Raw genomic sequence first — 21,623 nt, 5'->3', positions numbered from 1 at the left:
TGTTGTGCAACAGGTAAAACACACCAGCAACTGTCGTTTTATAATGATAACTCACTATCGAACACAGATACAATTCCTTACAGAATACGTATATGTGAGTGGAGGAAATAAAACTAAGAAATCTTACTTTTTAGTTCACCCAACGAAAAGGATAATTCTCAATTAAAATGTTCCTTTGACCAATGTAATAAGTAAGAAATATATATGCGAGACAGAGATAGAAATGAAAAGTTTGCCAACACGTGAGCGAAACATAAAAGAACTACTTTACTTTTGTTTTTTTGTGCATTTTTCTGGTCCTTCTGCTGTGCATAATATCAAACGTTTGCGTGAATGAAAATATGTAGCGACAGTAAATTCGTTATTTATTTAAGATTCTCACGAAATCCACCACTTAGACTACGTGCACAGTTTCTTCAGGGAAATTATTCACTAAGAAAACGTCAACGGTTCTCTGTTGTTTTAAAGCGAAAATATTCTTTAAACCACTTCATGAGATACGATGCAGATCTTCCATCTTAAGTTCCACAACGTTCTCAAGCGTCTCAGTAAAATGTGTCTTACTTACTGAGATGCAATTTCAGGTGTATCAAGGTTACACAATCTTTACACTTTCTCTCTTTACCTGATTAAATAGTACGAAAGAAATCGCAAAGCGTTTTCCACAAAATTACTGAATGGGTTTTCGTAAATATACGAGTTAGGTACTACTACACTGTTCACAATATTATTGTTGTTGTTGGATGTAAACTACATGGTGAGAAACGCGTCCTCTTCTACTCATGGGTATGAAGAGCCGATTTTCATTGTTATATTTCCTCAGACATTCCGATGAGCCACGCGTGGCCCACTCTAACTCGAAATTAACGTTTCATTCATTTGAATTTAACGCTCATTACAATGAATTCGAGAAATTTTGAGAGCTCATTAAATTATGATAAATGGATGTTGAAGAGAGGTTACAGAAAGAAATTCAGATTTTAAACTTTGTGCTAACGTTTTCGTTAATTTCGTGGGAAATGAGAGAATGAATAATGTTTACATCTCGTCATACTATGATTGAAAGAAATCGTTTTTACCCTTGCGTTTCGAAAAGAGCGAAACTTGTAAAATATTACGATAATGTTAAATAACGATTTAGTGTTTTCATGGAATTAATTGAGAAGATTAATTGAATGCACTTTTTTTCAAAGCAAAGGAAAAATACTGCATTACTACATCAATTCGCATGCGCGTGAACTTCATTTCAAAGGACGAACACATAACACGGCTGAAAATGTGTTTTAGCATACACTTGCACAAAAACATATGTACACTTATACGAGATTTTAGAATGGTCTAGCCTCATGTCTCAAAAGAACATTATGAGTTGATTTATTCATAGGATTAATTACGGTAGTGTTTATTTCTAACTCAACAGCAGCAAGAAGTTAGTGTTAATTTTTTTTTTTCTTTTATAGGCCATTCTTAGTGATGCTTAACAAATCTTAGGCCTAAGGCAAGTTGACTGACATATTTTGATTGCTGAGATTAGAAGTTTTTCGTATTGTTTATAGATATTCTGTGTCTAAAGAAATTTTCTTCTAAATAGTATACTAATTTCAGAAAAAAAAAAACTATTTTGCGGGTCTTTGTCATTTTAAATAATTTATTTGTATTTTTAGCAGTAAAGGGACCTGACTTCTTTGTATATTTTCCTCAAAATTTACCTGATATTTCTTTTTAAGTTCGAAGCCAATTATCGTTCCAATGACCGTCAAAATGTAAAATTTGTATATTAATTTTATGAAAGGTAATTTATATCTACTTTATTATTTAAAAACATAGGAGAAATAGCATTATATTTTCAATCGATTAACAATTATGTGTTCAATACTTCAAATTGGATTATTCAATTTCAGACCCGGCATGTCTAGGTTATTAGGTCGCTCGTCTCGTAATCTGAGGGTCGCAGGTTCGAATTCCCTTCACACCAAACAAACTCTCCCTCTGAGTCGTGAAAGCGTTATACGTGATGTTCAATCTCACTATTCTTTGGTGAGAGAATAGCTCAAAGTTCGCGGTTGGTAGTAGCGAGTATCCGCCTTCTTTCCACTGTGAAATTAGAGACTACTAGCGCTAATAGCACTCGTGTAGCTTTGCCGAAATTGAAAACAAATAAATATCGTTCCTGTTTTTCTCTGTAATGACATACAACTCTATTGGAATAGTGCTTGTTAATAAGTACATTTGTGAGCTATGATGCAAGAAATGAGAATGTCAGAATAAACCTTATGATATAAGAAATGACAACAATCAGGTAAATCTAGTTTGGTAATGTTAATTTTGTGTAATAACGTTATCGTTCAGATTAAACTACAGACACAAAACGTGCCTTGGTTTCTTAAAGTATACGAGACAAAGACCCGTTCCACGTGAAGCGAGCTCAGTGTCGAAAGAAGGCAGTTACCTTTATTTACAGGTAAAGAAGTTGTTATTTTTTAAACTTTGATGTTTTAAAATTATCGCGTAAAGCGACGGTGGTATAGTGGTTAGCATAGCTGCCTTCCAAGCAGTTGACCTGGGTTCGATTCCCGGCCGTCGCATCGTTTACTTTTGGTTGTGTGAAGGTACTTATTTTATCTCGATATAATCTTCGTATACCCTGACTTCACTCCATCACGTTACTCGATCATTCACTTCTTTGCGCGGGTTATCAAACTTTTAACTTCCAAATGGTTTTTAATTTAATATTGTTTACCTGGCATCGAACAAGAAGGTCGAAATTATTGATTGGAAAACTACAATAAACACATTCTTCAATTAACACAGATTACTTTCTTGACGAAACTTATCTAATAATATGGGTAGGTGCATTTCCATTTCCAAGTGTGTTGAAAGGTGTAGTAATTACTATCGGAAATGTTGCTCACACGTATAATTATAAATGTGAGCTGTCTTAATCATCGAAAATCGCATCTCATTTTACTCACTAATCAATCTCGTAGAAGTTGGTGACAGCTTCGAATGTTCGTGATTGAAATAAATGTAAAGAATAAACGTATGGTTCTGAGAAATTATGCGAGAATTCAAAACAATTACATTACCATCGGTAAACTACAGTTCCTCTGCCATTTCCTGGGGCGAGGAGATATTTCTCGGAATACCGCGGTTCGATAAGCGAGCTGTAATAGGACAAAAATAAGTGGAATTTGATCATCAATTCGTCACGAACGACGAATGTCAAGTTGTTAAATACGATAATTAAGTGACATTTTAATTAAACCAAATATGTGATATATCGTTTGTCAAATTAAATTATAATATTATATTTAATCTCTTTCCCCAGTTTGTTAGCGTTACCTCGTTTTTACTAACATTCCTTATTTATTTCTACAAATTCGACACATCGCAAATGGTCTAAGTAAAACAAAAATACCCTTGAATCTACACGTTTTGTAGACAGTATAAATTCAAAAATCGTTCAGAGATTTTCCCTTTATAAAGACAGATCCAAATCCATCATTTCTATTACTCGCTGGGGAAGAGTGTGGTTTCATAAACTATTTCATGTGTTGTGCAACAGGTAAAACACACCAGCAACTGTCGTTTTATAATGATAACTCACTATCGAACACAGATACAATTCCTTACAGAATACGTATATGTGAGTGGAGGAAATAAAACTAAGAAATCTTACTTTTTTAGTTCACCCAACGAAAAGGATAATTCTCAATTAAAATGTTCCTTTGACCAATGTAATAAGTAAGAAATATATATGCGAGACAGAGATAGAAATGAAAAGTTTGCCAACACGTGAGCGAAACATAAAAGAACTACTTTACTTTTGTTTTTTTGTGCATTTTTCTGGTCCTTCTGCTGTGCATAATATCAAACGTTTGCGTGAATGAAAATATGTAGCGACAGTAAATTCGTTATTTATTTAAGATTCTCACGAAATCCACCACTTAGACTACGTGCACAGTTTCTTCAGGGAAATTATTCACTAAGAAAACGTCAACGGTTCTCTGTTGTTTTAAAGCGAAAATATTCTTTAAACCACTTCATGAGATACGATGCAGATCTTCCATCTTAAGTTCCACAACGTTCTCAAGCGTCTCAGTAAAATGTGTCTTACTTACTGAGATGCAATTTCAGGTGTATCAAGGTTACACAATCTTTACACTTTCTCTCTTTACCTGATTAAATAGTACGAAAGAAATCGCAAAGCGTTTTCCACAAAATTACTGAATGGGTTTTCGTAAATATACGAGTTAGGTACTACTACACTGTTCACAATATTATTGTTGTTGTTGGATGTAAACTACATGGTGAGAAACGCGTCCTCTTCTACTCATGGGTATGAAGAGCCGATTTTCATTGTTATATTTCCTCAGACATTCCGATGAGCCACGCGTGGCCCACTCTAACTCGAAATTAACGTTTCATTCATTTGAATTTAACGCTCATTACAATGAATTCGAGAAATTTTGAGAGCTCATTAAATTATGATAAATGGATGTTGAAGAGAGGTTACAGAAAGAAATTCAGATTTTTAAACTTTGTGCTAACGTTTTTCGTTAATTTCGTGGGAAATGAGAGAATGAATAATGTTTACATCTCGTCATACTATGATTGAAAGAAATCGTTTTTTACCCTTGCGTTTCGAAAAGAGCGAAACTTGTAAAATATTACGATAATGTTAAATAACGATTTAGTGTTTTCATGGAATTAATTGAGAAGATTAATTGAATGCACTTTTTTTCAAAGCAAAGGAAAAATACTGCATTACTACATCAATTCGCATGCGCGTGAACTTCATTTCAAAGGACGAACACATAACACGGCTGAAAATGTGTTTTAGCATACACTTGCACAAAAACATATGTACACTTATACGAGATTTTAGAATGGTCTAGCCTCATGTCTCAAAAGAACATTATGAGTTGATTTATTCATAGGATTAATTACGGTAGTGTTTATTTCTAACTCAACAGCAGCAAGAAGTTAGTGTTAATTTTCTTTTTTTTTTATAGGCCATTCTTAGTGATGCTTAACAAATCTTAGGCCTAAGGCAAGTTGACTGACATATTTTGATTGCTGAGATTAGAAGTTTTTCGTATTGTTTATAGATATTCTGTGTCTAAAGAAATTTTCTTCTAAATAGTATACTAATTTCAGAAAAAAAAAACTATTTTGCGGGTCTTTGTCATTTTAAATAATTTATTTGTATTTTTAGCAGTAAAGGGACCTGACTTCTTTGTATATTTTCCTCAAAATTTACCTGATATTTCTTTTTAAGTTCGAAGCCAATTATCGTTCCAATGACCGTCAAAATGTAAAATTTGTATATTAATTTTATGAAAGGTAATTTATATCTACTTTATTATTTAAAAACATAGGAGAAATAGCATTATATTTTCAATCGATTAACAATTATGTGTTCAATACTTCAAATTGGATTATTCAATTTCAGACCCGGCATGTCTAGGTTATTAGGTCGCTCGTCTCGTAATCTGAGGGTCGCAGGTTCGAATTCCCTTCACACCAAACAAACTCTCCCTCTGAGTCGTGAAAGCGTTATACGTGATGTTCAATCTCACTATTCTTTGGTGAGAGAATAGCTCAAAGTTCGCGGTTGGTAGTAGCGAGTATCCGCCTTCTTTCCACTGTGAAATTAGAGACTACTAGCGCTAATAGCACTCGTGTAGCTTTGCCGAAATTGAAAACAAATAAATATCGTTCCTGTTTTTCTCTGTAATGACATACAACTCTATTGGAATAGTGCTTGTTAATAAGTACATTTGTGAGCTATGATGCAAGAAATGAGAATGTCAGAATAAACCTTATGATATAAGAAATGACAACAATCAGGTAAATCTAGTTTGGTAATGTTAATTTTGTGTAATAACGTTATCGTTCAGATTAAACTACAGACACAAAACGTGCCTTGGTTTCTTAAAGTATACGAGACAAAGACCCGTTCCACGTGAAGCGAGCTCAGTGTCGAAAGAAGGCAGTTACCTTTATTTACAGGTAAAGAAGTTGTTATTTTTAAAACTTTGATGTTTTAAAATTATCGCGTAAAGCGACGGTGGTATAGTGGTTAGCATAGCTGCCTTCCAAGCAGTTGACCTGGGTTCGATTCCCGGCCGTCGCATCGTTTACTTTGGTTGTGTGAAGGTACTTATTTTATCTCGATATAATCTTCGTATACCCTGACTTCACTCCATCACGTTACTCGATCATTCACTTCTTTGCGCGGGTTATCAAACTTTTAACTTCCAAATGGTTTTTAATTTAATATTGTTTACCTGGCATCGAACAAGAAGGTCGAAATTATTGATTGGAAAACTACAATAAACACATTCTTCAATTAACACAGATTACTTTCTTGACGAAACTTATCTAATAATATGGGTAGGTGCATTTCCATTTCCAAGTGTGTTGAAAGGTGTAGTAATTACTATCGGAAATGTTGCTCACACGTATAATTATAAATGTGAGCTGTCTTAATCATCGAAAATCGCATCTCATTTTACTCACTAATCAATCTCGTAGAAGTTGGTGACAGCTTCGAATGTTCGTGATTGAAATAAATGTAAAGAATAAACGTATGGTTCTGAGAAATTATGCGAGAATTCAAAACAATTACATTACCATCGGTAAACTACAGTTCCTCTGCCATTTCCTGGGGCGAGGAGATATTTCTCGGAATACCGCGGTTCGATAAGCGAGCTGTAATAGGACAAAAATAAGTGGAATTTGGATCATCAATTCGTCACGAACGACGAATGTCAAGTTGTTAAATACGATAATTAAGTGACATTTTAATTAAACCAAATATGTGATATATCGTTTGTCAAATTAAATTATAATATTATATTTAATCTCTTTCCCCAGTTTGTTAGCGTTACCTCGTTTTACTAACATTCCTTATTTATTTCTACAAATTCGACACATCGCAAATGGTCTAAGTAAAACAAAAATACCCTTGAATCTACACGTTTTGTAGACAGTATAAATTCAAAAATCGTTCAGAGATTTTCCCTTTATAAAGACAGATCCAAATCCATCATTTCTATTACTCGCTGGGGAAGAGTGTGGTTTCATAAACTATTTCATGTGTTGTGCAACAGGTAAAACACACCAGCAACTGTCGTTTTATAATGATAACTCACTATCGAACACAGATACAATTCCTTACAGAATACGTATATGTGAGTGGAGGAAATAAAACTAAGAAATCTTACTTTTTTAGTTCACCCAACGAAAAGGATAATTCTCAATTAAAATGTTCCTTTGACCAATGTAATAAGTAAGAAATATATATGCGAGACAGAGATAGAAATGAAAAGTTTGCCAACACGTGAGCGAAACATAAAAGAACTACTTTACTTTTGTTTTTTTGTGCATTTTTTCTGGTCCTTCTGCTGTGCATAATATCAAACGTTTGCGTGAATGAAAATATGTAGCGACAGTAAATTCGTTATTTATTTAAGATTCTCACGAAATCCACCACTTAGACTACGTGCACAGTTTCTTCAGGGAAATTATTCACTAAGAAAACGTCAACGGTTCTCTGTTGTTTTAAAGCGAAAATATTCTTTAAACCACTTCATGAGATACGATGCAGATCTTCCATCTTAAGTTCCACAACGTTCTCAAGCGTCTCAGTAAAATGTGTCTTACTTACTGAGATGCAATTTCAGGTGTATCAAGGTTACACAATCTTTACACTTTCTCTCTTTACCTGATTAAATAGTACGAAAGAAATCGCAAAGCGTTTTCCACAAAATTACTGAATGGGTTTTCGTAAATATACGAGTTAGGTACTACTACACTGTTCACAATATTATTGTTGTTGTTGGATGTAAACTACATGGTGAGAAACGCGTCCTCTTCTACTCATGGGTATGAAGAGCCGATTTTCATTGTTATATTTCCTCAGACATTCCGATGAGCCACGCGTGGCCCACTCTAACTCGAAATTAACGTTTCATTCATTTGAATTTAACGCTCATTACAATGAATTCGAGAAATTTTGAGAGCTCATTAAATTATGATAAATGGATGTTGAAGAGAGGTTACAGAAAGAAATTCAGATTTTAAACTTTGTGCTAACGTTTTCGTTAATTTCGTGGGAAATGAGAGAATGAATAATGTTTACATCTCGTCATACTATGATTGAAAGAAATCGTTTTTACCCTTGCGTTTCGAAAAGAGCGAAACTTGTAAAATATTACGATAATGTTAAATAACGATTTAGTGTTTTCATGGAATTAATTGAGAAGATTAATTGAATGCACTTTTTTTCAAAGCAAAGGAAAAATACTGCATTACTACATCAATTCGCATGCGCGTGAACTTCATTTCAAAGGACGAACACATAACACGGCTGAAAATGTGTTTTAGCATACACTTGCACAAAAACATATGTACACTTATACGAGATTTTAGAATGGTCTAGCCTCATGTCTCAAAAGAACATTATGAGTTGATTTATTCATAGGATTAATTACGGTAGTGTTTATTTCTAACTCAACAGCAGCAAGAAGTTAGTGTTAATTTTTTTTTTTCTTTTATAGGCCATTCTTAGTGATGCTTAACAAATCTTAGGCCTAAGGCAAGTTGACTGACATATTTTGATTGCTGAGATTAGAAGTTTTTCGTATTGTTTATAGATATTCTGTGTCTAAAGAAATTTTCTTCTAAATAGTATACTAATTTCAGAAAAAAAAAAAACTATTTTGCGGGTCTTTGTCATTTTAAATAATTTATTTGTATTTTTAGCAGTAAAGGGACCTGACTTCTTTGTATATTTTCCTCAAAATTTACCTGATATTTCTTTTTAAGTTCGAAGCCAATTATCGTTCCAATGACCGTCAAAATGTAAAATTTGTATATTAATTTTATGAAAGGTAATTTATATCTACTTTATTATTTAAAAACATAGGAGAAATAGCATTATATTTTCAATCGATTAACAATTATGTGTTCAATACTTCAAATTGGATTATTCAATTTCAGACCCGGCATGTCTAGGTTATTAGGTCGCTCGTCTCGTAATCTGAGGGTCGCAGGTTCGAATTCCCTTCACACCAAACAAACTCTCCCTCTGAGTCGTGAAAGCGTTATACGTGATGTTCAATCTCACTATTCTTTGGTGAGAGAATAGCTCAAAGTTCGCGGTTGGTAGTAGCGAGTATCCGCCTTCTTTCCACTGTGAAATTAGAGACTACTAGCGCTAATAGCACTCGTGTAGCTTTGCCGAAATTGAAAACAAATAAATATCGTTCCCGTTTTTCTCTGTAATGACATACAACTCTATTGGAATAGTGCTTGTTAATAAGTACATTTGTGAGCTATGATGCAAGAAATGAGAATGTCAGAATAAACCTTATGATATAAGAAATGACAACAATCAGGTAAATCTAGTTTGGTAATGTTAATTTTGTGTAATAACGTTATCGTTCAGATTAAACTACAGACACAAAACGTGCCTTGGTTTCTTAAAGTATACGAGACAAAGACCCGTTCCACGTGAAGCGAGCTCAGTGTCGAAAGAAGGCAGTTACCTTTATTTACAGGTAAAGAAGTTGTTATTTTTAAAACTTTGATGTTTTAAAATTATCGCGTAAAGCGACGGTGGTATAGTGGTTAGCATAGCTGCCTTCCAAGCAGTTGACCTGGGTTCGATTCCCGGCCGTCGCATCGTTTACTTTTGGTTGTGTGAAGGTACTTATTTTATCTCGATATAATCTTCGTATACCCTGACTTCACTCCATCACGTTACTCGATCATTCACTTCTTTGCGCGGGTTATCAAACTTTAACTTCCAAATGGTTTTAATTTAATATTGTTTACCTGGCATCGAACAAGAAGGTCGAAATTATTGATTGGAAAACTACAATAAACACATTCTTCAATTAACACAGATTACTTTCTTGACGAAACTTATCTAATAATATGGGTAGGTGCATTTCCATTTCCAAGTGTGTTGAAAGGTGTAGTAATTACTATCGGAAATGTTGCTCACACGTATAATTATAAATGTGAGCTGTCTTAATCATCGAAAATCGCATCTCATTTTACTCACTAATCAATCTCGTAGAAGTTGGTGACAGCTTCGAATGTTCGTGATTGAAATAAATGTAAAGAATAAACGTATGGTTCTGAGAAATTATGCGAGAATTCAAAAACAATTACATTACCATCGGTAAACTACAGTTCCTCTGCCATTTCCTGGGGCGAGGAGATATTTCTCGGAATACCGCGGTTCGATAAGCGAGCTGTAATAGGACAAAAATAAGTGGAATTTGGATCATCAATTCGTCACGAACGACGAATGTCAAGTTGTTAAATACGATAATTAAGTGACATTTTAATTAAACCAAATATGTGATATATCGTTTGTCAAATTAAATTATAATATTATATTTAATCTCTTTCCCCAGTTTGTTAGCGTTACCTCGTTTTTACTAACATTCCTTATTTATTTCTACAAATTCGACACATCGCAAATGGTCTAAGTAAAACAAAAATACCCTTGAATCTACACGTTTTTGTAGACAGTATAAATTCAAAAATCGTTCAGAGATTTTCCCTTTATAAAGACAGATCCAAATCCATCATTTCTATTACTCGCTGGGGAAGAGTGTGGTTTCATAAACTATTTCATGTGTTGTGCAACAGGTAAAACACACCAGCAACTGTCGTTTTATAATGATAACTCACTATCGAACACAGATACAATTCCTTACAGAATACGTATATGTGAGTGGAGGAAATAAAACTAAGAAATCTTACTTTTTAGTTCACCCAACGAAAAGGATAATTCTCAATTAAAATGTTCCTTTGACCAATGTAATAAGTAAGAAATATATATGCGAGACAGAGATAGAAATGAAAAGTTTGCCAACACGTGAGCGAAACATAAAAGAACTACTTTACTTTTGTTTTTTGTGCATTTTTTCTGGTCCTTCTGCTGTGCATAATATCAAACGTTTGCGTGAATGAAAATATGTAGCGACAGTAAATTCGTTATTTATTTAAGATTCTCACGAAATCCACCACTTAGACTACGTGCACAGTTTCTTCAGGGAAATTATTCACTAAGAAAACGTCAACGGTTCTCTGTTGTTTTAAAGCGAAAATATTCTTTAAACCACTTCATGAGATACGATGCAGATCTTCCATCTTAAGTTCCACAACGTTCTCAAGCGTCTCAGTAAAATGTGTCTTACTTACTGAGATGCAATTTCAGGTGTATCAAGGTTACACAATCTTTACACTTTCTCTCTTTACCTGATTAAATAGTACGAAAGAAATCGCAAAGCGTTTTCCACAAAATTACTGAATGGGTTTTCGTAAATATACGAGTTAGGTACTACTACACTGTTCACAATATTATTGTTGTTGTTGGATGTAAACTACATGGTGAGAAACGCGTCCTCTTCTACTCATGGGTATGAAGAGCCGATTTTCATTGTTATATTTCCTCAGACATTCCGATGAGCCACGCGTGGCCCACTCTAACTCGAAATTAACGTTTCATTCATTTGAATTTAACGCTCATTACAATGAATTCGAGAAATTTTGAGAGCTCATTAAATTATGATAAATGGATGTTGAAGAGAGGTTACAGAAAGAAATTCAGATTTTAAACTTTGTGCTAACGTTTTCGTTAATTTCGTGGGAAATGAGAGAATGAATAATGTTTACATCTCGTCATACTATGATTGAAAGAAATCGTTTTTACCCTTGCGTTTCGAAAAGAGCGAAACTTGTAAAATATTACGATAATGTTAAATAACGATTTAGTGTTTTCATGGAATTAATTGAGAAGATTAATTGAATGCACTTTTTTTCAAAGCAAAGGAAAAATACTGCATTACTACCTCAATTCGCATGCGCGTGAACTTCATTTCAAAGGACGAACACATAACACGGCTGAAAATGTGTTTCAGCATACACTTGGCACAAAAACATATGTACACTTATACGAGATTTTAGAATGGTCTAGCCTCATGTCTCAAAAGAACATTATGAGTTGATTTATTCATAGGATTAATTACGGTAGTGTTTATTTCTAACTCAACAGCAGCAAGAAGTTAGTGTTAATTTTTCTTTTTTCTTTTATAGGCCATTCTTAGTGATGCTTAACAAATCTTAGGCCTAAGGCAAGTTGACTGACATATTTTGATTGCTGAGATTAGAAGTTTTTCGTATTGTTTATAGATATTCTGTGTCTAAAGAAATTTTCTTCTAAATAGTATACTAATTTCAGAAAAAAAAAACTATTTTGCGGGTCTTTGTCATTTTAAATAATTTATTTGTATTTTTAGCAGTAAAGGGACCTGACTTCTTTGTATATTTTCCTCAAAATTTACCTGATATTTCTTTTTAAGTTCGAAGCCAATTATCGTTCCAATGACCGTCAAAATGTAAAATTTGTATATTAATTTTATGAAAGGTAATTTATATCTACTTTATTATTTAAAAACATAGGAGAAATAGCATTATATTTTCAATCGATTAACAATTATGTGTTCAATACTTCAAATTGGATTATTCAATTTCAGACCCGGCATGTCTAGGTTATTAGGTCGCTCGTCTCGTAATCTGAGGGTCGCAGGTTCGAATTCCCTTCACACCAAACACACTCTCCCTCTGAGTCGTGAAAGCGTTATACGTGATGTTCAATCTCACTATTCTTTGGTGAGAGAATAGCTCAAAGTTCGCGGTTGGTAGTAGCGAGTATCCGCCTTCTTTCCACTGTGAAATTAGAGACTACTAGCGCTAATAGCACTCGTGTAGCTTTGCCGAAATTGAAAACAAATAAATATCGTTCCTGTTTTCTCTGTAATGACATACAACTCTATTGGAATAGTGCTTGTTAATAAGTACATTTGTGAGCTATGATGCAAGAAATGAGAATGTCAGAATAAACCTTATGATATAAGAAATGACAACAATCAGGTAAATCTAGTTTGGTAATGTTAATTTTGTGTAATAACGTTATCGTTCAGATTAAACTACAGACACAAAACGTGCCTTGGTTTCTTAAAGTATACGAGACAAAGACCCGTTCCACGTGAAGCGAGCTCAGTGTCGAAAGAAGGCAGTTACCTTTATTTACAGGTAAAGAAGTTGTTATTTTTTAAAACTTTGATGTTTTAAAATTATCGCGTAAAGCGACGGTGGTATAGTGGTTAGCATAGCTGCCTTCCAAGCAGTTGACCTGGGTTCGATTCCCGGCCGTCGCATCGTTTACTTTTGGTTGTGTGAAGGTACTTATTTTATCTCGATATAATCTTCGTATACCCTGACTTCACTCCATCACGTTACTCGATCATTCACTTCTTTGCGCGGGTTATCAAACTTTAACTTCCAAATGGTTTTAATTTAATATTGTTTACCTGGCATCGAACAAGAAGGTCGAAATTATTGATTGGAAAACTACAATAAACACATTCTTCAATTAACACAGATTACTTTCTTGACGAAACTTATCTAATAATATGGGTAGGTGCATTTCCATTTCCAAGTGTGTTGAAAGGTGTAGTAATTACTATCGGAAATGTTGCTCACACGTATAATTATAAATGTGAGCTGTCTTAATCATCGAAAATCGCATCTCATTTTACTCACTAATCAATCTCGTAGAAGTTGGTGACAGCTTCGAATGTTCGTGATTGAAATAAATGTAAAGAATAAACGTATGGTTCTGAGAAATTATGCGAGAATTCAAAAACAATTACATTACCATCGGTAAACTACAGTTCCTCTGCCATTTCCTGGGGCGAGGAGATATTTCTCGGAATACCGCGGTTCGATAAGCGAGCTGTAATAGGACAAAAATAAGTGGAATTTGATCATCAATTCGTCACGAACGACGAATGTCAAGTTGTTAAATACGATAATTAAGTGACATTTTAATTAAACCAAATATGTGATATATCGTTTGTCAAATTAAATTATAATATTATATTTAATCTCTTTCCCCAGTTTGTTAGCGTTACCTCGTTTTTACTAACATTCCTTATTTATTTCTACAAATTCGACACATCGCAAATGGTCTAAGTAAAACAAAAATACCCTTGAATCTACACGTTTTTGTAGACAGTATAAATTCAAAAATCGTTCAGAGATTTTCCCTTTATAAAGACAGATCCAAATCCATCATTTCTATTACTCGCTGGGGAAGAGTGTGGTTTCATAAACTATTTCATGTGTTGTGCAACAGGTAAAACACACCAGCAACTGTCGTTTTATAATGATAACTCACTATCGAACACAGATACAATTCCTTACAGAATACGTATATGTGAGTGGAGGAAATAAAACTAAGAAATCTTACTTTTTAGTTCACCCAACGAAAAGGATAATTCTCAATTAAAATGTTCCTTTGACCAATGTAATAAGTAAGAAATATATATGCGAGACAGAGATAGAAATGAAAAGTTTGCCAACACGTGAGCGAAACATAAAAGAACTACTTTACTTTTGTTTTTTTGTGCATTTTTTCTGGTCCTTCTGCTGTGCATAATATCAAACGTTTGCGTGAATGAAAATATGTAGCGACAGTAAATTTGTTATTTATTTAAGATTCTCACGAAATCCACCACTTAGACTACGTGCACAGTTTCTTCAGGGAAATTATTCACTAAGAAAACGTCAACGGTTCTCTGTTGTTTTAAAGCGAAAATATTCTTTAAACCACTTCATGAGATACGATGCAGATCTTCCATCTTAAGTTCCACAACGTTCTCAAGCGTCTCAGTAAAATGTGTCTTACTTACTGAGATGCAATTTCAGGTGTATCAAGGTTACACAATCTTTACACTTTCTCTCTTTACCTGATTCAATAGTACGAAAGAAATCGCAAAGCGTTTTCCACAAAATTACTGAATGGGTTTTCGTAAATATACGAGTTAGGTACTACTACACTGTTCACAATATTATTGTTGTTGTTGGATGTAAACTACATGGTGAGAAACGCGTCCTCTTCTACTCATGGGTATGAAGAGCCGATTTTCATTGTTATATTTCCTCAGACATTCCGATGAGCCACGCGTGGCCCACTCTAACTCGAAATTAACGTTTCATTCATTTGAATTTAACGCTCATTACAATGAATTCGAGAAATTTTGAGAGCTCATTAAATTATGATAAATGGATGTTGAAGAGAGGTTACAGAAAGAAATTCAGATTTTAAACTTTGTGCTAACGTTTTTCGTTAATTTCGTGGGAAATGAGAGAATGAATAATGTTTACATCTCGTCATACTATGATTGAAAGAAATCGTTATTTACCCTTGCGTTTCGAAAAGAGCGAAACTTGTAAAATATTACGATAATGTTAAATAACGATTTAGTGTTTTCATGGAATTAATTGGAGAAGATTAATTGAATGCACTTTTTTTCAAAGCAAAGGAAAAATACTGCATTACTACATCAATTCGCATGCGCGTGAACTTCATTTCAAAGGACGAACACATAACACGGCTGAAAATGTGTTTTAGCATACACTTGCACAAAAACATATGTACACTTATACGAGATTTTAGAATGGTCTAGCCTCATGTCTCAAAAGAACATTATGAGTTGATTTATTCATAGGATTAATTACGGTAGTGTTTATTTCTAACTCAACAGCAGCAAGAAGTTAGTGTTAATTTTTTTTTCTTTTATAGGCCATTCTTAGTGATGCTTAACAAATCTTAGGCCTAAGGCAAGTTGACTGACATATTTTGATTGCTGAGATTAGAAGTTTTTCGTATTGTTTATAGATATTCTGTGTCTAAAGAAATTTTCTTCTAAATAGTATACTAATTTCAGAAAAAAAAAAACTATTTTGCGGGTCTTTGTCATTTTAAATAATTTATTTGTATTTTTAGCAGTAAAGGGACCTGACTTCTTTGTATATTTTCCTCAAAATTTACCTGATATTTCTTTTTAAGTTCGAAGCCAATTATCGTTCCAATGACCGTCAAAATGTAAAATTTGTATATTAATTTTATGAAAGGTAATTTATATCTACTTTATTATTTAAAAACATAGGAGAAATAGCATTATATTTTCAATCGATTAACAATTATGTGTTCAATACTTCAAATTGGATTATTCAATTTCAGACCCGGCATGTCTAGGTTATTAGGTCGCTCGTCTCGTAATCTGAGGGTCGCAGGTTCGAATTCCCTTCACACCAAACAAACTCTCCCTCTGAGTCGTGAAAGCGTTATACGTGATGTTCAATCTCACTATTCTTTGGTGAGAGAATAGCTCAAAGTTCGCGGTTGGTAGTAGCGAGTATCCGCCTTCTTTCCACTGTGAAATTAGAGACTACTAGCGCTAATAGCACTCGTGTAGCTTTGCCGAAATTGAAAACAAATAAATATCGTTCCCGTTTTTCTCTGTAATGACATACAACTCTATTGGAATAGTGCTTGTTAATAAGTACATTTGTGAGCTATGATGCAAGAAATGAGAATGTCAGAATAAACCTTATGATATAAGAAATGACAACAATCAGGTAAATCTAGTTTGGTAATGTTAATTTTTGTGTAATAACGTTATCGTTCAGATTAAACTACAGACACAAAACGTGCCTTGGTTTCTTAAAGTATACGAGACAAAGACCCGTTCCACGTGAAGCGAGCTCAGTGTCGAAAGAAGGCAGTTACCTTTATTTATAGATAAAGAAGTTGTTATTTTTAAAATTTTGATGTTTTAAAATTATCGCGTAAAGCGACGGTGGTATAGTGGTTAGCATAGCTGCCTTCCAAGCAGTTGACCTGGGTTCGATTCCCGGCCGTCGCATCGTTTACTTTTGGATGTGTGAAGGTACTTATTTTATCTCGATATAATCTTCGTATACCCTGACTTCACTCCATCACGTTACTCGATCATTCACTTCTTTGCGCGGGTTATCAAACTTTAACTTCCAAATGGTTTTAATTTAATATTGTTTACCTGGCATCGAACAAGAAGGTCGAAATTATTGATTGGAAAACTACAATAAACACATTCTTCAATTAACACAGATTACTTTCTTGACGAAACTTATCTAATAATATGGGTAGGTGCATTTCCATTTCCAAGTGTGTTGAAAGGTGTAGTAATTACTATCGGAAATGTTGCTCACACGTATAATTATAAATGTGAGCTGTCTTAATCATCGAAAATCGCATCTCATTTTACTCACTAATCAATCTCGTAGAAGTTGGTGACAGCTTCGAATGTTCGTGATTGAAATAAATGTAAAGAATAAACGTATGGTTCTGAGAAATTATGCGAGAATTCAAAAACAATTACATTACCATCGGTAAACTACAGTTCCTCTGCCATTTCCTGGGGCGAGGAGATATTTCTCGGAATACCGCGGTTCGATAAGCGAGCTGTAATAGGACAAAAATAAGTGGAATTTGATCATCAATTCGTCACGAACGACGAATGTCAAGTTGTTAAATACGATAATTAAGTGACATTTTAATTAAACCAAATATGTGATATATCGTTTGTCAAATTAAATTATAATATTATATTTAATCTCTTTCCCCAGTTTGTTAGCGTTACCTCGTTTTTACTAACATTCCTTATTTATTTCTACAAATTCGACACATCGCAAATGGTCTAAGTAAAACAAAAATACCCTTGAATCTACACGTTTTTGTAGACAGTATAAATTCAAAAATCGTTCAGAGATTTTCCCTTTATAAAGACAGATCCAAATCCATCATTTCTATTACTCGCTGGGGAAGAGTGTGGTTTCATAAACTATTTCATGTGTTGTGCAACAGGTAAAACACACCAGCAACTGTCGTTTTATAATGATAACTCACTATCGAACACAGATACAATACCTTACAGAATACGTATATGTGAGTGGAGGAAATAAAACTAAGAAATCTTACTTTTTAGTTCACCCAACGAAAAGGATAATTCTCAATTAAAATGTTCCTTTGACCAATGTAATAAGTAAGAAATATATATGCGAGACAGAGATAGAAATGAAAAGTTTGCCAACACGTGAGCGAAACATAAAAGAACTACTTTACTTTTGTTTTTTTGTGCATTTTTTCTGGTCCTTCTGCTGTGCATAATATCAAACGTTTGCGTGAATGAAAATATGTAGCGACAGTAAATTCGTTATTTATTTAAGATTCTCACGAAATCCACCACTTAGACTACGTGCACAGTTTCTTCAGGGAAATTATTCACTAAGAAAACGTCAACGGTTCTCTGTTGTTTTAAAGCGAAAATATTCTTTAAACCACTTCATGAGATACGATGCAGATCTTCCATCTTAAGTTCCACAACGTTCTCAAGCGTCTCAGTAAAATGTGTCTTACTTACTGAGATGCAATTTCAGGTGTATCAAGGTTACACAATCTTTACACTTTCTCTCTTTACCTGATTAAATAGTACGAAAGAAATCGCAAAGCGTTTTCCACAAAATTACTGAATGGGTTTTCGTAAATATACGAGTTAGGTACTACTACACTGTTCACAATATTATTGTTGTTGTTGGATGTAAACTACATGGTGAGAAACGCGTCCTCTTCTACTCATGGGTATGAAGAGCCGATTTTCATTGTTATATTTCCTCAGACATTCCGATGAGCCACGCGTGGCCCACTCTAACTCGAAATTAACGTTTCATTCATTTGAATTTAACGCTCATTACAATGAATTCGAGAAATTTTGAGAGCTCATTAAATTATGATAAATGGATGTTGAAGAGAGGTTACAGAAAGAAATTCAGATTTTAAACTTTGTGCTAACGTTTTTCGTTAATTTCGTGGGAAATGAGAGAATGAATAATGTTTACATCTCGTCATACTATGATTGAAAGAAATCGTTATTTACCCTTGCGTTTCGAAAAGAGCGAAACTTGTAAAATATTACGATAATGTTAAATAACGATTTAGTGTTTTCATGGAATTAATTGAGAAGATTAATTGAATGCACTTTTTTTCAAAGCAAAGGAAAAATACTGCATTACTACATCAATTCGCATGCGCGTGAACTTCATTTCAAAGGACGAACACATAACACGGCTGAAAATGTGTTTTAGCATACACTTGCACAAAAACATATGTACACTTATACGAGATTTTAGAATGGTCTAGCCTCATGTCTCAAAAGAACATTATGAGTTGATTTATTCATAGGATTAATTACGGTAGTGTTTATTTCTAACTCAACAGCAGCAAGAAGTTAGTGTTAATTTTTTTTTTTCTTTTATAGGCCATTCTTAGTGATGCTTAACAAATCTTAGGCCTAAGGCAAGTTGACTGACATATTTTGATTGCTGAGATTAGAAGTTTTTCGTATTGTTTATAGATATTCTGTGTCTAAAGAAATTTTCTTCTAAATAGTATACTAATTTCAGAAAAAAAAAAAACTATTTTGCGGGTCTTTGTCATTTTAAATAATTTATTTGTATTTTTAGCAGTAAAGGGACCTGACTTCTTTGTATATTTTCCTCAAAATTTACCTGATATTTCTTTTTAAGTTCGAAGCCAATTATCGTTCCAATGACCGTCAAAATGTAAAATTTGTATATTAATTTTATGAAAGGTAATTTATATCTACTTTATTATTTAAAAACATAGGAGAAATAGCATTATATTTTCAATCGATTAACAATTATGTGTTCAATACTTCAAATTGGATTATTCAATTTCAGACCCGGCATGTCTAGGTTATTAGGTCGCTCGTCTCGTAATCTGAGGGTCGCAGGTTCGAATTCCCTTCACACCAAACAAACTCTCCTCTGAGTCGTGAAAGCGTTATACGTGATGTTCAATCTCACTATTCTTTGGCGAGAGAATAGCTCAAAGTTCGCGGTTGGTAGTAGCGAGTATCCGCCTTCTTTCCACTGTGAAATTAGAGACTACTAGCGCTAATAGCACTCGTGTAGCTTTGCCGAAATTGAAAACAAATAAATATCGTTCCCGTTTTTCTCTGTAATGACATACAACTCTATTGGAATAGTGCTTGTTAATAAGTACATTTGTGAGCTATGATGCAAGAAATGAGAATGTCAGAATAAACCTTATGATATAAGAAATGACAACAATCAGGTAAATCTAGTTTCGTAATGTTAATTTTTGTGTAATAACGTTATCGTTCAGATTAAACTACAGACACAAAACGTGACTTGGTTTCTTAAAGTATACGAGACAAAGACCCGTTCCACGTGAAGTGAGCTCAGTGTCAAAAGAAGGCAGTTACCTTTATTTACAAGTAAAGAAGTTTTTATTTTTTAAAACTTTGATGTTTTAAAATTATCGCGTAAAGCGACGGTGGTATAGTGGTTAGCATAGCTGCCTTCCAAGCAGTTGACCTGGGTTCGATTCCCGGCCGTCGCATCGTTTACTTTTGATGTGTGAAGGTACTTATTTTATCTCGATATAATCTTCGTATACCCTGACTTCACTCCATCACGTTACTCGATCATTCACTTCTTTGCGCGGGTTATCAAACTTTAACTTCCAAATGGTTTTAATTTAATATTGTTTACCTGGCATCGAACAAGAAGGTCGAAATTATTGATTGGAAAACTACAATAAACACATTCTTCAATTAACACAGATTACTTTCTTGACGAAACTTATCTAATAATATGGGTAGGTGCATTTCCATTTCCAAGTGTGTTGAAAGGTGTAGTAATTACTATCGGAAATGTTGCTCACACGTATAATTATAAATGTGAGCTGTCTTAATCATCGAAAATCGCATCTCATTTTACTCACTAATCAATCTCGTAGAAGTTGGTGACAGCTTCGAATGTTCGTGATTGAAATAAATGTAAAGAATAAACGTATGGTTCTGAGAAATTATGCGAGAATTCAAAAACAATTACATTACCATCGGTAAACTACAGTTCCTCTGCCATTTCCTGGGGCGAGGAGATATTTCTCGGAATACCGCGGTTCGATAAGCGAGCTGTAATAGGACAAAAATAAGTGGAATTTGGATCATCAATTCGTCACGAACGACGAATGTCAAGTTGTTAAATACGATAATTAAGTGACATTTTAATTAAACCAAATATGTGATATATCGTTTGTCAAATTAAATTATAATATTATATTTAATCTCTTTCCCCAGTTTGTTAGCGTTACCTCGTTTTTACTAACATTCCTTATTTATTTCTACAAATTCGACACATCGCAAATGGTCTAAGTAAAACAAAAATACCCTTGAATCTACACGTTTTTGTAGACAGTATAAATTCAAAAATCGTTCAGAGATTTTCCCTTTATAAAGACAGATCCAAATCCATCATTTCTATTACTCGCTGGGGAAGAGTGTGGTTTCATAAACTATTTCATGTGTTGTGCAACAGGTAAAACACACCAGCAACTGTCGTTTTATAATGATAACTCACTATCGAACACAGATACAATTACCTTACAGAATACGTATATGTGAGTGGAGGAAATAAAACTAAGAAATCTTACTTTTTAGTTCACCCAACGAAAAGGATAATTCTCAATTAAAATGTTCCTTTGACCAATGTAATAAGTAAGAAATATATATGCGAGACAGAGATAGAAATGAAAAGTTTGCCAACACGTGAGCGAAACATAAAAGAACTACTTTACTTTTGTTTTTTTGTGCATTTTTCTG

The 21,623-nt window shown here is 33.8% G+C and overlaps 6 non-coding genes across 6 annotated transcripts; all 6 read left to right on the top strand.

The window, feature by feature from the left end:
* Nucleotides 1-2,513: 2,513 nt before the first annotated feature.
* On the top strand, nt 2,514-2,585 carry TRNAG-UCC (transfer RNA glycine (anticodon UCC)). The gene has a single exon. It is a non-coding gene; the product is annotated as a tRNA-Gly (tRNA).
* Nucleotides 2,586-6,067: 3,482 nt separating this feature from the next.
* On the top strand, nt 6,068-6,139 carry TRNAG-UCC (transfer RNA glycine (anticodon UCC)). Its single transcript has one exon. It is a non-coding gene; the product is annotated as a tRNA-Gly (tRNA).
* A 3,482-nt stretch (nt 6,140-9,621) lies between these two features.
* Nucleotides 9,622-9,693, top strand: TRNAG-UCC (transfer RNA glycine (anticodon UCC)). The gene has a single exon. It is a non-coding gene; the product is annotated as a tRNA-Gly (tRNA).
* A 3,482-nt stretch (nt 9,694-13,175) lies between these two features.
* Nucleotides 13,176-13,247, top strand: TRNAG-UCC (transfer RNA glycine (anticodon UCC)). The gene has a single exon. It is a non-coding gene; the product is annotated as a tRNA-Gly (tRNA).
* Nucleotides 13,248-16,730: 3,483 nt separating this feature from the next.
* TRNAG-UCC (transfer RNA glycine (anticodon UCC)) lies at nt 16,731-16,802 on the top strand. Its single transcript has one exon. It is a non-coding gene; the product is annotated as a tRNA-Gly (tRNA).
* Nucleotides 16,803-20,287: 3,485 nt separating this feature from the next.
* On the top strand, nt 20,288-20,359 carry TRNAG-UCC (transfer RNA glycine (anticodon UCC)). The gene has a single exon. It is a non-coding gene; the product is annotated as a tRNA-Gly (tRNA).
* The last annotated feature ends 1,264 nt before the right edge of the window (nt 20,360-21,623 follow it).

Source organism: Tachypleus tridentatus, unplaced genomic scaffold (genome assembly GCF_004210375.1).
Source record: "Tachypleus tridentatus isolate NWPU-2018 unplaced genomic scaffold, ASM421037v1 Hic_cluster_2, whole genome shotgun sequence".
NCBI lineage: Eukaryota > Metazoa > Arthropoda > Merostomata > Xiphosura > Limulidae > Tachypleus > Tachypleus tridentatus.
This window is presented reverse-complemented; position numbering and strand designations above follow the sequence as displayed.